Here is a 15,846-nt window from a genome sequence, read left to right on the forward strand (position 1 = left end):
AGGCTGAGGCAGGCAGATCACCTGAGGTCAGGAGTTCGAGACCAGCCTGGCCAACAACATGGTAAAACCCTATCTCTACTAAAAATACAAAAAATTAGCCAGGCTTGGTGGTGGGCACCTGTAATCCCACCTACTCGGGAGGCTGAGGCAGGAGAATCGCTTGAACCCAGGAGGTGGAGGTTGCAGTGAGCCGAGATCGCACCATTGCACTCCAGCCTAGGTGACAACAGTGAAACTCTGTCTCAAAACACAAAAACAAAAACAAAACCAACAGTTAGTTGAGTGTGGTGGCATGCACTTGTAGTTCAAATTACTCAGGAGGCTGAGGTGGGAGGATTGCTTGAGCCTGGGAAGTTGAGGCTACAATGAGCCGAAATTATGCCACTGCACTCTAGCCTGGATGACACAGCAAGAACCTATCTCAAAACAAAATAAACAAAAAGAGCCCTAATTTATACATGTATACTCGGTTTGAATTAAATTTAGCTTGTTTACTTAAAACTAGTGTTGAAGGTATTTTTCATACTATATTTTAATACTAAAGTTGATACTTTAGTATTTATGCAGTTTTAAGTATTAAGACTAATCATTTGATCTTTGCTTTCTTTACCTAAAACATGGAAAATACTAGATTAAATGAGATGATTTGTGTGAAGCACAAGCAGAGTTTGGCATCTGGTCAATGTGCAATAAATGCTTGCTTTTATCCTCATAGTGACCTGCCTTGATCTTAAAATTAAAATGGTAGTAATTAGGTTTTAAGATGAAGTGGCTTATGCTGGTTTTAAAATATATTGTATTCGGAATCCTTTGTAAGTAACTATGTTTTCTTGTAACATTGTAATCTACTATGCTTAGTAGGCCTCCAGAGGGTATAGAGGAGAAAAGCTAATTTTTTATAGTTGTTTTATAAGCAAAGGTCCGGGATGTCAGGAGCTTGCTTAAAATGGTTATGTTTTATGCTTCTTAATTTAGGTACTTTAGATTTCTCCTAGATATTTTAGAACATTGCAGGCCATTTTGGGCATAAAAATCTACAATATAATTTGTAACTATTTCAGATTTCATGGTAAGACCAAACTGCGTTATAATTTTTGTAAGGAGCTAAACTCTTAGACTTTACTATTTATGTACTCTGACCGTTGGACTGGAACTGAAAACAACTTAAAGATGCAATTTGGTCTGGCTGTGTTAAATTAGTCTGCTTTGCATTGCTATAAAGGAGTACCGGGCTGGGGCAGTGGCCCATGCCTGTAATTCCAGCACTTTGGGAGCCTGAGTTGGGTGGATTTTTTGAGCTCAGGAGTTCGAGACCAGCCTGGCCAACATGGTGAAACCCCCTCTCTACAAAAAAAATACAAAAATTAGCTGGGTGTAGTGGCAGGTGCCTGTAATCCCGGCTACTCCAGAGGCTGAGCAGAAGAATCACTTGAGCCCTGAAGGCGGAAGTGCAGTGAGCCAGATTGCACCACTGTTTTCCAGCCTGGGCCACAAAGCGCGGCTCCATCTCAAAATAAATAAATAAAATAAAAGGAAAAGAAATACCTGAGGCTGGATAACATATAAAGAAAAGAAGTTTGTTTTGGCTCACGGTTTTGCAGGCTGCACAAGAAGCATGGCACCAGTATCTGCTTCTAGGGAAACCTCCAGAAGCTTCAAATCATGGCAGCTGGAGAAGGGGGAGCCAGGGTATCACATGGAGAGAGAGGGAGCAAGAGAGAGGGGAGGTGCCACACTCTTCAACAACCAGCTCTCAGAACTACTAGAGCGAGAACTCACCATGACCCAAACACCTCCCACTAGGCTCCACCTCCAACATTGAGGATTATATTTCAACATGAGATTGGGAGGGGACAAGCATCCAACTGTATCATATGCTTTGTCAAAATGATTCTGATTTTGACATCTTTTATGTAAATCTTCTTTCCTTGCCTCCATTTTGGGGATGATTTTTATACATTTAATCCTTTAAAATCAAAGGGTTTAATATACATGTATGTTATCTAAGCTGTACTTTGTTGACCAAATTATTTGAGTAAAATGTAGCAATAATAAGAATAAGAATAACAAAAGTGAACTTTTATTGAATATTCGGTATGTGCTAGGCACTGTTCTTTTTTTTTTTTTCGAGACGAAGTTTCACTCTTGTTGACCAGGCTGGAGTGCAATGGTGTTATTCTGGCTCACTACTATCTCTGCCTCCCGGGTTCATGTGATTCTCCTGCCTCAGCCTCCTGAGTAGCTGGGATTACAGGCATGTGCCACAACGCCCAGCTAATTTTGTATTTTTGTAGAGGCGGGGTTTCACCATGTTGGCCAGGCTGGTCTCAAACTCCTGAACTCAGGTGATCCACCTGTCTTGGCCTCACAAAGTGCTGAGATTACAGGTATGAGCTACCGGGCCAGGCCGCCAGACACGGTTCTAAGTGCCTTACACGCATTGACTAAATCTTCACAACCCTGTAGAAAGGTAGTGTTTTCATAACCATTTGCACCTGAGGAAAACAAGGCACAGAGAGTCTAAGTCACTTGTTTCAGATCATACAGCTAGGAAAGGCAGAGCCAAGATTTGAACCCAGGCAGTCTGTGTTTAGAGTCCGTTGACCACTCCACCATTTATCACCTGAAATGCATAGGTACTCAGTGTTTAACCAGACAATCTCAGAGAACATTACCTAGAAAAATCCATAGTTCATTAAGAGTGATAATGAATATATGCTTTCTTGTCTCCATATATATATATATATATATATATCTCTATATATACTTTATAACAATTTATACTTCTGTGTGTGTGTGTGTGTGTTTGCACTATGTGTACTATGGATACATATATACTGTTACTCTGTTACTCCATTATTCAGTGGCAGAGAAGACAGTTTCAAATTTAGATCCCAGTTCAGCTTCTGACCCTGGATGTGTGAAGTCATAGAAAATTTAAATTTTACTCATTTCGATGCATTAGGAATTGTTTCCATATAATTCCTGGCACCAACAGCCATTGTATTTGTTGCACTATAATTCTCGGGTCAGGAGTACGAGAGAGTCCAGAGTTTTAGAATTATATCATTTAAGATGATGAATATCAGTCTCATTGCAATTTAGTAAAATCAATTTAATGAGTGTTTTCTTGGCGAAAAGCCAGTTAATTATCATATCCATCAAATTTGGGGCTATAGTTATTAAAATTTTTTATTGTGGGAAAAATATCTAACATAAAATTTGCCATGTTAGCATTAAAAAAATTTTTTTTTTGAGACGGAGTCTCGCTCTGTCACCTAGGCTGGAGTGCAGTGGCGTGATCTTGGCTCACTGCAAGCTCCGCCTCCTGGGTTCAAGCGATTCTCCTGCCTCAGCCTCCTGAGTAGCTGGGACTACAGGCACATGGCACCGCTCCCAGGTAATTTTTTGTATTTTCAGTAGAGATGGGGTTTCACCGTGTTAGCCAGGATGGTCTTGATCTCCTGACCTCACGATCCACCCGCTTTGGCCTCCCAAAGAGCTGGGATTACAGGCATGAGCCACCACGCCTGGCCCATGTTAACATTTTTAAGTGCACAGTTCATGATGTTAAGTAACATTTTCATGAAACAGATCTCCAGAACTTTTTTTATCTTGCAGATATAGAACTAAGCACCCATTAAACAACTGCCTCTTGGTATTAACCTTTCCCTCAGCCACTAGTAACCACCATTCTACTTTCTGTTTCTCTGAATTTGACTAGATACCTCCTGTAGGTGGAATCATGCAGTATTTTGTCTTTTTGTGACTGACATATTTAGCATAATGTCGTTGACATTTTGTAGCATGTGACAGGACTTTGTTTTTTAGGCTGAATAATATTTTATTGTAGGTATGTACCACATTTTATCGTTACTATTTTTCTGTACTGTTTTTCTCTGGTGGTTTTTGTCAAGTCAGTACTTGTTAGACTTATACCAAGTGATTGGTAGAAGGAATATGATAATCAGCATAATTCATATAAATTGCAGTTTGGCTGTTTCATAGATACTACAATAAAGAGTTGGTTTAGGTTAGAAATAAAGATTAACATGAGAGTTTTGAAAAGTGGTTTGTAGGCATTCATTCCCTATTTTTTAGCTTTTGGCAAGAACATTTCCTGTTCATTATTAGAAATGATCCATATTACTGTTAAGAGCAATTTTAATATCTACTGTTTGCCCTTATATGAGGTCTGTTGCATAAAAAGTCTTTTTTTGGCTTAGGATCTTAATTGCAAATTCTTTATGTGTATTTATTATTTTGAAATACATCTGGCTAGCAAATTATGATCAGTTTCCTTCTTACTGAAACCAAATATGAGATTGACTTCCAAAAGTTCCTTCCAGAGCTAAAAGGAGTTTGACTTCTATAAAGATCATGTTCATTTCTATAGTACTTTAATATATATATATTATAATAAGTGAAACATGTCTCATATTGGTTAGAATATAAAATGATGCCCCAAATACTATAAATAGGAAATCCAAGATACCATAAGGATTAACTCAGAAGAAAAAAAAGATTAGCTAGAGCACTGTTTTCAAAGGATAAAGAACCCTAATTTTAATTTAAGTGGTTACTGGAAGTATTATCAAAATAGATTATTTAAACTCTTCTGGATAATTAAGAATGACCAAATTCTAATACTTGCTTTGCTTTCAAGAAGTGAATTTTTTAGAAACATGAAATTTGACCATTTACGTTTACAGTATCAGAAACAATGATCCTCTTCCCCCTTTTTAATTTAGATTATGGATTTCAGCTTATGTGCTATACATAAAAAAGGGATTGGAGGCAACAACAACATCTCTTTAGAAGATAATGGATAGCAAATATAGAAATAATATCGTACTTGGCTAATCTCTTTTTAACAAATATTTTCAACATATATTCTTAAGGTAAAATTTAACTACATTGATTTTGCAATTTGTTAGCCACACTATCTTAAAAACAAAACAAAAAAAAACCCACCTAGGCCAGACGTGGTGACTCACACCTGTAATCTCAGCACTTTGGGAGGCCAAGGCGGGTAGATTACCTGAGGCCAGCAGTCGAGACCAGCCTGACCAACATGGTGAAACTCCGTCTCTACTAAAATTACAAAAATTAACTGGGTGTGGTGATGGACACCTGTAATCCCAGCTACTTGGAGGCTGAGACAGGAGGATCGCTTCAACCCAGGAGGTAGAGGTTGCGGTGAGCCCAGATGACACCACTGCACTCCAACCTGGGCGACAGAACAGGAGTCCGTATCAAAAAAAAAGAAAAAAAAAATTACCTGGGCGTGGTGGCGGGTACCTGTAATCTCAGCCACCAGCCACTAGCCACTCGGGAGGGTGAGGCAGGAGGATTGCTTGAGCCTGTGAGGTGGAGGTTGCAGTGAGCCAAGATTGTGCCACTGAACCCCAGCCTGAGCAACAGCTAGACTCTGTCTCAAACCAAAAACAAAAAACACTTTAATGGGAAGGAAGTCACTCAATACAACCAAAATGAAGACCAACTACATTTTTCATTTAGTGTTTGTCTTACTCAGCACAATCAAGTATGACTTTTAAAAATTAAAGTAGGCCAGGCACGGTAGTTCACACCTGTAATCCCAGCACTTTCAGAGGCCAAGGTGGGCGGATCACCTGAGGTCAGGAGTTCAAGACCAGCCTGGCCAACATGGTGAAACCCTGTCTTTACTGAAACAAAAATCAGCCGGGCATGGTGGTGCATGCCTGTAATCCCAGCTACTCAGGTGGCTGAGGCAGGAGAATTGCTTGAACCCAGGAGGCGGAGGTTGCAGTGAGCCGAGATAGCACCATTGCACTCCAGCCTGGGCGACAGAGCAAGACTCCATCTCGGGGGGAGAAAAAAAATTAAAGTGGAATATTTTACATCTTTATTCAGGTATTTGATTTATAATATTCTTATAATTTTCAGCTTTAAAACATTTGAAATATTCTTTTAAATGCTTTTTCCCTCATAGAACAGACTGTTGAGAATCCTGTCTTAATACATAAACATCAAGATAGTTTTCAGCTTTTGCTTAGCTTGTTAGTGTATTTTTATTGTAGTCCTTAAACTAGGTAGTACAAAGATTTGATTTTTCAGGAGCAGAGTTTATAGAGCAGTCTGCTATATTGTGAATTCACATTTTAAAATCCTTTATTAATTGTCTTGAATGCAGGTCTAGTAGCTCTGTGACGTGTGCAGCTATACTATGACATCATAAACCCCATCTTGAGGGAACCTAGCTACGGGTCAGAGCTAGTCCACTAGGTGCTCATCAAATGCTGTGTTACAACGCTGTGAGGTTTTCCCAGTTATAAGTGTCATTATTAGGGTTTTTTTTTTTTTATTGCAAAGCCAAGTAAGGCTGTCAATTGCATCATCTTACCTTATTTCTTCAGATTAAGTACTGTTTATAGTGGGGTTTTCGGTGGATGTGGTGGCATCAGCATAATCTATGTTTCAGGCGTCCTATAGAGGAGGATTATTCTTCAAGGGATGTGGAAGAAAAGGTAAATGATGTCTACTATAAGTACCTTCTACACACTTTTAAAGCCTCATGATTGTGAAATATAAAATAACATCCATTTTATGTTTTAGTTTTTTTGAGCAGTTGCCTACTTGGTTATTGGAATGTGATAAATTATTCATAGATCTTGTTACCACTTTTTCCTTCTCTTCATTTAGGCTTTTTATGCAAACATTCCCTCCTCTGAGAAATTATCTACAACAAATAGCCTCTTCCCACACCACTCCCAGCTCCTGATTTGTCACTCTCAAATCCGTTATTCTGCTTTACTGTTCTTTTAAGAATGGAGCACCACCCAAATTATTTCCTCATCTATTTCTGTCTTCTAATCTGGGAGAGCAGCGACTTGTTCTCATTCACTGCTGTATTCCCACTGTCTAGAATAGCCCACGACAAGCTCCCAATAGATATTCAGCAAATAGAAGGCTTAATTCATAAATCTGATGTGTTTTTTGATGTTTATAAGAAAGATTTCTCTATTTTTTCCTGTGATATGCATATTTTAGTTCAAGTGAACTTTGGTTTGTCTCCTTGTGTGTCTTTTAGGAAAGACTTTTTAATTCCTTTCTGTTTCCAGGGCTTCTTTAGAACCCTACTTATGAATAAAGTAATTATAATACTTTGTAGATTCCTCCTTGTTTATATTACAAGGATCTTCTTCTTCTTCTTCTTTTTTTTTTTTTTTTTTTTTTTTTGAGACTGTCTCTCACTCCGTTACCCAGGCTGTAGTGCAATGGCATGATCTTGGCACACCGCAACCTCTGCTTCCTGGGTTCAAGTGATTCTCCTGCCTTAGCCTCCCAAGTAGCTGAGATTATAGGCATGTGCCACCACACCTGGCTAATTTTTATATTTTTAGTAGAGACGGGGTTTCACCATGTTGGCCAGGCTGGTCTTGAACTCCTGACCTCAAGTGATCCGTCCACCTCGGCCTCCCAAAATGCTGGGATTACAGGCATGTGCCAGCATGCGCAGCCTCCTCCTCCTTCTTCTTCTTCTTTTTTTTTTTTTTTTTTTGAGACAGACTCTCGCTCTGTCGCTGAGGCTGAAGTGCAGTGGTGTGATCTCAGCTTACTGCAACTTCCACCTTCCAGGTTCAAGCAATTCTCACGCCTCAGCCTTCCCAGTTGCTGGGATTACAGGCACATGCTACCACACCTGGATAATTTTTGTATTTTTAGTAGAGATGGGGCTTCACCACGTTGGCCAGGCTGGACTTGAACTCCTGACCTCAATCGATCTGCCTGCCTTGGCCTCCCAAAGTGTTGACAGGCGTGTGCCACTGCACCCAGCCTCAGATGTTTATTTCTTATCTGGGCTCTAATCCAATAACCAGTCCCCTAATTCTCCTTGCCTGTGGAACATTTCCACCTGGTGGTCCTGCTGTTGCCCTGCCATTTTAGTGGCTTAGGCTCCCTAAAACTGAATCCATCACCTTGCACAAATCAAAAAAGATGCTTCTTTATTTACCTATTTTGTCTTTGGGGATACCATGCATGTTACTGGATCTTTCACTGCCCTTCTTCCCTACATGCCATCTGTGTACCATACCCTACTTAACAGGCAGCCATGTACTCAGCTATAGCCCTACGCACTCAGTATAATAATAGTGCTTAGATGTTAAGGGTAGGAAGCCATGTGAATTTTTTTGATGAATAATAATGGTGGAGTTTAACCTATTAACTCTACCAGTATAATTATAAGCTTGACACTCTTGCTTATAAGTTTTGGCCAAACCAGTGAGAATGTAGAATGATAATTCTCCAGATCTAAGGGTTTTCTTTTTTAAAGGGAGACATTTGAATTCTACCTCCAGGTGCGTCATTTGTGCAGGTTCTCGGCCTTTATTTTAGCAGTTTAATGAAAAAATTGTCTCGTGAGCTTTTGGTCTGCCTAGAGTTTGGACATATAGAAGTTTCCTTGTAGTTACAGAATCTGTATAACCCATCTCCAGAATTGTCGGAATATGGTTTATGTTAGCAGGTACAAGTTCTTTTTCTGTATCAGGTATTCTGAACCAAGCCTTTTTTTTTTTTTTTTTTTTTTTTTTTTTTTTTTGAGACAGAGTTTTGCTCTGTCATCCAGGCTGGAGTGCGGTGGCATGATCTCAGCTCACTGCAACCTCCACTTCCTGGGTTCAGGAAATTCTCATGCTGCAGCCTCCCAAGTAGCTGGGATTACAGGTGCGCACAACCACACCCGGCTGATTTTTGTATTTTTAGTAGAGGGGGTTTCACCATATTGGTCAGGCTGGTCTTGAACTCCTCACCTCAGGTGATCCTCCTGCCTCGGCCTCCTGAAGTGCTGGGATTACAGGCGTGAGGACTTAGCCATTTTTGATAGAGCTATTGTTTAATTAAAATTCTGAGACTTGTACTTGAAAGATGATTAAAGCAATGTAAAGGATGATTTATGCCTATCAGACACCCATGAATCTTTGTTAAATTGTTTTTCTGTTCTCCAGAATAATCTGATTTCTTTGAAGCTGGGCATTTCCCCACAAAAAGTGAATGTGGACTCCACCTGCCATCTCAACCCATAGGTCTAGTTTGTGAGAATACTTGTAGGACCCCTGGATTTCCCCCTATAGTTTCAAGTTCATTGTCTTCAGATACCTTATTCTATGTATTTGGAAAAAAGAGTAAAACTTTGAGAGCCATTGGGTATCTGACAAGGTATCTTTGGGAGCTCCTTAATTCTAAATAGAAAATTATTTTGATTTGAGAAAATGTGGTATCTTCAGAAATTTCCACCACCCAGCTATGTGACTGCATTTTTTAAAAAGGAAAGGAACAGAGAGGAAAATCAAGTCACTCCACCCTCCTTACTTACCTGTGGATTGTCCCTGCACGTGGTGGTGGGTGGTAGAAGTGGTGGTGGAGCACTGGGTCCTCCAGAGAGCTCAGTCCGGAATCTGGCAGTAAAGATCATGTCCCAGTTTCCTGAACTGATGGGACAGAAGCTGGTCAATGAAGTCTTCTCTTTGTGTTATTTTTTTTTCTTTTGTTTTATGTAGTTATAAAGTATAATTTCCATTTTGCCAGTTTCTGACATACAGGCTCTGTCAGGGTTACTGGATATGTTTATTTTGTCTCTGCTGCTCTATTGGAGCTGAAATCTCAGCCTGTCTGAGCAGTTCTTTAAGCTGAAAGCCAGGATGGTAGGGGCTAGATTAGAGTGGAATAACTGTTTTCAAAGTGTGGTGTGCAGAACCCTGGGGGTGACTCTGAGACACTTTCATGAGGCTTGCTAGATCAAAACCATTTTTACAGTAATGCTAAGATGTTATTTTTCTTTTTCTCTGTTTTGATATCTGCACTGATGGTGCAAAAACAGTGGTGGTGGGGGAGTGGTAAATTGTTGGTGCCTTAAGTCAGTGACACAAACTGTATTAGTATTCACTATATTCTTCACTGCCATCCACTTGCAGTTTTTTTTTTTAAGTCAGTTTTACTTAAGAATACCTTTGATGAAGCAGTAAAAATTACCATTGCGTTAAACCTTGACTCTGAGTACATGCTGTTTTGATATTCTGTGTCCTGAAGTAGGACAGCCGCAGAAAGCACTCCTGCTGCGTCCTGAAGACCCGTGGTGTTCTTGAGGAAAAGCACGTGTGTTATTTGAGTGCCAAGATGAATTAACTGCCCGTTTTTCCACAGAACATCATTTTCTTCAAAAGAATGACTAATTGCCAAATGATGGCTATTCAAACTTGAAGACATTTCCTCAAAAACAAATGAAGTGAGCTTGTCAGTTCAAGGGAAACAACTCATGGTGTTTATTGTCACAAGCTTTTAAGGCAAAACTTTGAATTTTGGAAAATCTGCATCTGCCATTGTGAGCTTGACAATATTCATAGTTTTCTGATCAAACTGGTTATACTTTAATGAAATGTGATTTATAATAGTGTGTCATGAAATGCGTCCACATTTGGAAGATCTCCTGAACTCAGTGAGCCAGTATTTTCCAAATGAATACTTCAGGATGTTACAAAATCTTATGTGAGTAAAAAATTCATCCAAAGTACAAGACAGATCAATGGATTTTAATGTAATTGATACAGTCTCAGATTGTACATTGCAATTAACCCTTAAGAGACAACCAGTTGTCAAGTTTTGGTGTATCGATGAAGAATATCCATGATTTTCTACAGCCGCTATTATAATATTCCTCCCTTTTTCTAACATGAGTCTATGTGAGGCCCAGATTTTCTTCACATACCAACTAAAGCAACATATTGCAGCAGATTCAGTGTAGAAGTAGATACGAGAATCTAGCTGTCTTCAGTTAAATCTGACCTTAAAATAATTTGTAAAAATGTAAAATAGTGCTACTTTTCTCATTTTTTGAAAATATAATCATTTTTCATAAAATGTTATTTATGGTAGCATATATTATTTTAAAATGAGTTACTAAGTATTTTTAAAATTTTTGTTTTAATTTCCAATATGTTAAATATCAACAGATATAACCAGTAGTGTGCACAGCTGGCTTGTACCAGTGAAAGCCAATTGTATAATCTTTATCCGGCTTTGTGTTCAATGTCATCCATTGGCAGCTTGAAATCAGCCATAGTAGGAGTATTTACATCACAGAAATGAGCAAACACCACAAGTCAGTGTTCCTCCTTCTTAAGATCTAGTTATTAAGTGTTTACCAGCCCTCTACTGCATATGAATCACAGAAACAAAAGCTCTTTGAGGTCATCAGTAATTTTTAAGAGTGTAAAGATGCCCTGAGACTAAAATATTTGAGAATTAGTTGTGAGGAGAAAGAGTTATCTTTTGGGAGTTAGTCACCATAGAGGTGGTTGCCTTTTTATAATTCATACAGAGTTGCCTTTTGTGCTGGAAACATTTGTAGAATAAATCCCATGTTTTAAAACTTGTAGTTGTTAAATCTACTGGTTCCATAATGGGATGATGTTTTTCTTTTCCCTGGAATCTAAACTGGACGATAATACTCTGGGGGTAAGTGAGCTGAATTTTCACTCAGTAGTGAGAATTTTCACTCGTAGGCTACGTATTGGTTGCCTCTGTCCTGGTTTCTCACTATCTGTCCAACTGTTATCTAGGTTTAGATCAAGCCTTCACTCATGCTCTGGCACCTACACAAAGCCCTCACTTACTGTTTGGGCCCGTACTGATCTTTCTATTCTGTACTCCTATGATATTCAAGGCCTCTAAAGTGGAGCAATTAGTTCTATACTATTCAGCGTGCCATTGTTTCTTAGGTGCTAGTTTTATTCTACTTTCTACTAGTGCACCTAGTACAATGCTCAACACCTAGGTTCTCTTGACGGATAAAACATGTTTTAACTTTTGGATTGCCAGAGAAGTTTGTTTTCCAAGGGAATAATATTGTAAATAAATCTTAGTTATTTGTTATAAACACAGTTTTTAATAATTATTTTCAGGTATTAATATAAGTTGGAAATCATTGGTGTTCCTCAAAGTGAAGTCACACACAAAATCTTCCTTGAAAAATTGTTTTAGATCCTGTGGTTCTACTAACTGCACATGATAGACACTGGTGACTTATTTCCAAAGTCTTTGACTCTTGAGTAAGTCATAATGAATAGTGAATCTTAGTAAAATGAGTCAAAGTTTCTGAAATTATGCTAGCCTATAGGACAGAGGTGTTTACTAATTAGAAAACCTGGCAGGTTTTGAGTCTAGAGGAGTGGTAGTATCATGCTTTCTGGTAGGGATCTCTGTTGAAGGAACTCAGGGAAGTAGTGAGAAGATGGCTGTTGTACTGATCTCTACCCAAAGCTAAGTGATAGTTCTGGCCTCTCTGGATGCTTGAGCTAGGGAGACGGAAAGTGTCCAGAGGCCTCACCAGCCTTGAAGGCATGAGCTTTCTCTGGGTCAGAGACACCAGGGGCTTGAAAGGTCCTGGAATTTCTTCAGCCTATGCCTTTTTAGTGGTTATAAGGGCATAACAGTGACTGTGATTTTTATCAGTCTAGAAACAACGCATCAGCTTACATCTAGAGTAACACTAGAATATCGTATGTCACACATTTAATAAAAATAATGCACTGGCCAGGCGCGGTGGCTCATGCCTGTAATTCCAGCACTTTGGGAGACCAAGGTGGGCAGATAACAAGGTCAGGAGATCGAGACCATCCTGGCTAACACAATGAAACCCTGTCTCTACTAAAAATAAAAAAATCAGCCCAGCATGGTGGTGGGCGCCTGTAGTCCCAGCTACTCAGGAGGCTGAGGCAGGATAATGGCTTGAACCCGGGAGGCGGAGCTTGCAGGGAACCAAGATCATGCCACTGCACTCCAGCCTGGGCAGCAGAGCGAGACTCCGTCTCAAAAAAAAACAAAAAAACGAAAAAAAACAACCATATTTAAGTTCTATCTCCAATTTCTCTGAAGAAGTTAGAGAGGATAGTTTATATGCTGGCCTAAGAAAGGCTTCACTGTTAGTAGTCGTGAGGTCGTAGTGAGGTAGTTTAACTGCTTTAGAACTTCGTGCTTGGAACATTCTTAGCCACCGAAGTATGGGCACCAAAAGTGATAAGAAGCATGTGTTCCTTAATATCTGTCACATCAGAAAATGACTGTTCCAGGACAGTAACCACCTACCGATGGTAAGTATCCTAGCTGGTTTGTCATTTCTCAGGAGCAGGATAAAGAGAAGTAGGGCAGCCATATTAGTGAGTGGTATTGCTTAAAACTAAGCAAAAACAATAACAAAAAAGATTCAACTTTAATCCTCAATGGTGATCGTTTTAGCAGGTTTCTGTAGCTGGATCAGGCACCGGAAGAGGCTCCCCAGCTGTAATTCTAGTGCAGTTACCTTCGGGCCAAACTATACATGTCCAGGGAGTAATTCAGACACCACAGCCATCGGTTATTCAGTCACCACAAATACACACTGTTCAGCTTAACTTCCTTCCCGTATGGTTTCTCTTTTACTTTCTTGAGCCATTTTTTTCTCTTTCACTAATTCATTTATCATTTTTCTTTATGAAGCTTTTATGCACAAATCTTTTTATTAGATATTTGGAGGAATCTCTTTTCCTTGCTTAAGGTACTCTGTGTCCTGCTAGGTACGTAGGTTTCACTTCAGAGCTGCAGCTTTGTTGTCAGCTCTTCATTTGGGGACTGAGTAATTGCAGATGAGCAGTTCATGTCTTCTTCACATTGGTTTTCTGTGTTCAAACTCAGATTTATTTAGCGGTGCTCCCCAAGGGTGCTGAAAAATATTTTGAGGGTTCTTCAGAGAAGATGTCTGATAAACACAGTAATATAAAGATTATAGTACTGATGCTGTTTTCATGAATAATCACCTTAGTAGGTAGATACAAATTTATTTAAAATTCAGTATACATAATTCTTAGATGATTTTATTGATGTATCCTTCTCAGATTAAACCTTGGCTTTTGTAGATATAATTATTATTGTGGTTGTGATCCAGAGATGTATTTTACCCTTAACATTTCTTGAAGGTAAAACATTTTTTTCCATCAATAGATGTAAATTATTAAGTATGCATTTTTTTAAAGTATGCATCTTAATTACTGAATTTATTTTTGTTCCTTTTTAAGGTCAGTTATTATCCTTTAAATGCTGAAATTATCTGAACCTAATTGATGACAAAAAAAAAATCTGTGAGGAAAAGGGAGACACATATACATAGTGTAGTCCTTTTCCCGCGTGTTCAAGTAGTTTATCACAGGAGAACGATGAGAGTGGCAACAAGATACCTGACGTGACAAATTCACGTATGTTAAAAGCTTGATTATCTTTGTGGCATGGGTATCTTCTCCTGTATTGCCCAAAAGTGTAAGAATAATTCTCATCATTATCTTTTTTTCCTGTGATGGCCCCTGATTCCAAGAGTTTCTAACTCTTTCTGACACTAATTATAAAACAAGAAAGTCTTTCCTACCTCTTCTTTGTTTTATGCCTTTTATTGGGGTCCACATATTTCTACTGAGTTTTAACCTGGCTGGTATTGGAAGAAAGTATTGTCTATTAATTTTATTATTTAATAGAGACAGAATTCTCAGTATGTTACCCAGGTTGGTGTTGAGCTCCTGGCCTCAAGTGATCCTCTTGCCTCAGTCTCCCAAAGTGCTGGATTACAGGTGTGAGCCGGAGCACCCAGCTGAAAGAAAGTATTCTCTTATATTCAGTAGGCTTTGTTTGGATTTTGTTAAGTGAATGATCTAATTGTCCTTGTAGAAAGAGGTGCCAGTGGATCTTGTCCTAGAATACTTAATCCCTCTGCATGAACTTTAATTTTCACCTTTTCTAAAATAGATAAATTAATAGCCTACCTCACCTAAGGGAGTTGTTATGATTCTATGACAGATGTGTGAGAGCCCGGTGTAAAGTGATAAATACTTAATATTTGGTGGTGATATATGATTATCTGAGGCAACAACATTTTTTTCAGTAAGTTCTGTTGATTGAGTGTGTGTGCTTATGTGTGGGGCATTCATGAGCAAAGATGCAGAGTCATATGTGAAGGTGAATATACACCTCCGTGTACTTTGGGAAGTATATATTCTTGCTTGCATTGTTGATATTTTGATAAGCTCTTTTGATTTTATCCAAATCAGTTTCCTATGTACTTACAATATGAAGTGAGTTTTGTAAACTCTGCTACCCTAGGCCCTCAAAGTATTAATAATTGACTGAATATATCGAAAGCGGTCATGTTGTTGAAGAGATTCATTGTTTTAGTTTTCTGACTTCTTTAATAATCATATCACTGTATTATTACTTGACTTGAAAAATGAAATCATGCTTAAAACTCTGATCTTTCTCTTTTTTTTTTTTTTTTTTTTTTTTTTTTTTTTGAGACGGAGTCTCGCTCTGTCGCCCAGGCTGGAGTGCAGTGGCCGGATCTCAGCTCACTGCAAGCTCCGCCTCCCGGGTTTATGCCATTCTCCTGCCTCAGCCTCCCGAGTAGCTGGGACTACAGGCGCCTGCCACCTCGCCCGGCTAGTTTTTTTGTATTTTTAGTAGAGACGGGGTTTCACCATGTTAGCCAGGATGGTCTCGATCTCCTGACCTTGTGATCCGCCCGTCTCGGCCTCCCAAAGTGCTGGGATTACAGGCTTGAGCCACCGCGCCCGGCTGATCTTTCTCTTAAGGAGAAATTCTTTATTTGGATCTTCAAGACCTACCACCACCAAACCCTAACTTACTCCTTGTAATAGAAATCCTAATTTTACCCAGGCTTGCTTACTGACTTGCTTATCTACTTAAATATTCTGTCTTGGGCCTATCTGATAGCTAATGTGAAGACCCAGCTCACGCCAGTGCCAGCTGTGTGAGAGTGGAGACAGCAGT

At 39.2% G+C, this 15,846-nt stretch overlaps 1 protein-coding gene across 33 annotated transcripts in view; it reads left to right on the forward strand.

Moving 5' to 3' along the window:
* The window catches only part of CREM (cAMP responsive element modulator), an 86,863-nt gene that overhangs the window by 37,781 nt on the left and 33,236 nt on the right, over positions 1 to 15,846 (forward strand). The window lies entirely within an intron of this gene.

Source organism: Macaca mulatta, chromosome 9 (genome assembly GCF_049350105.2).
Source record: "Macaca mulatta isolate MMU2019108-1 chromosome 9, T2T-MMU8v2.0, whole genome shotgun sequence".
In the NCBI taxonomy this organism is placed as follows: domain Eukaryota; kingdom Metazoa; phylum Chordata; class Mammalia; order Primates; family Cercopithecidae; genus Macaca; species Macaca mulatta.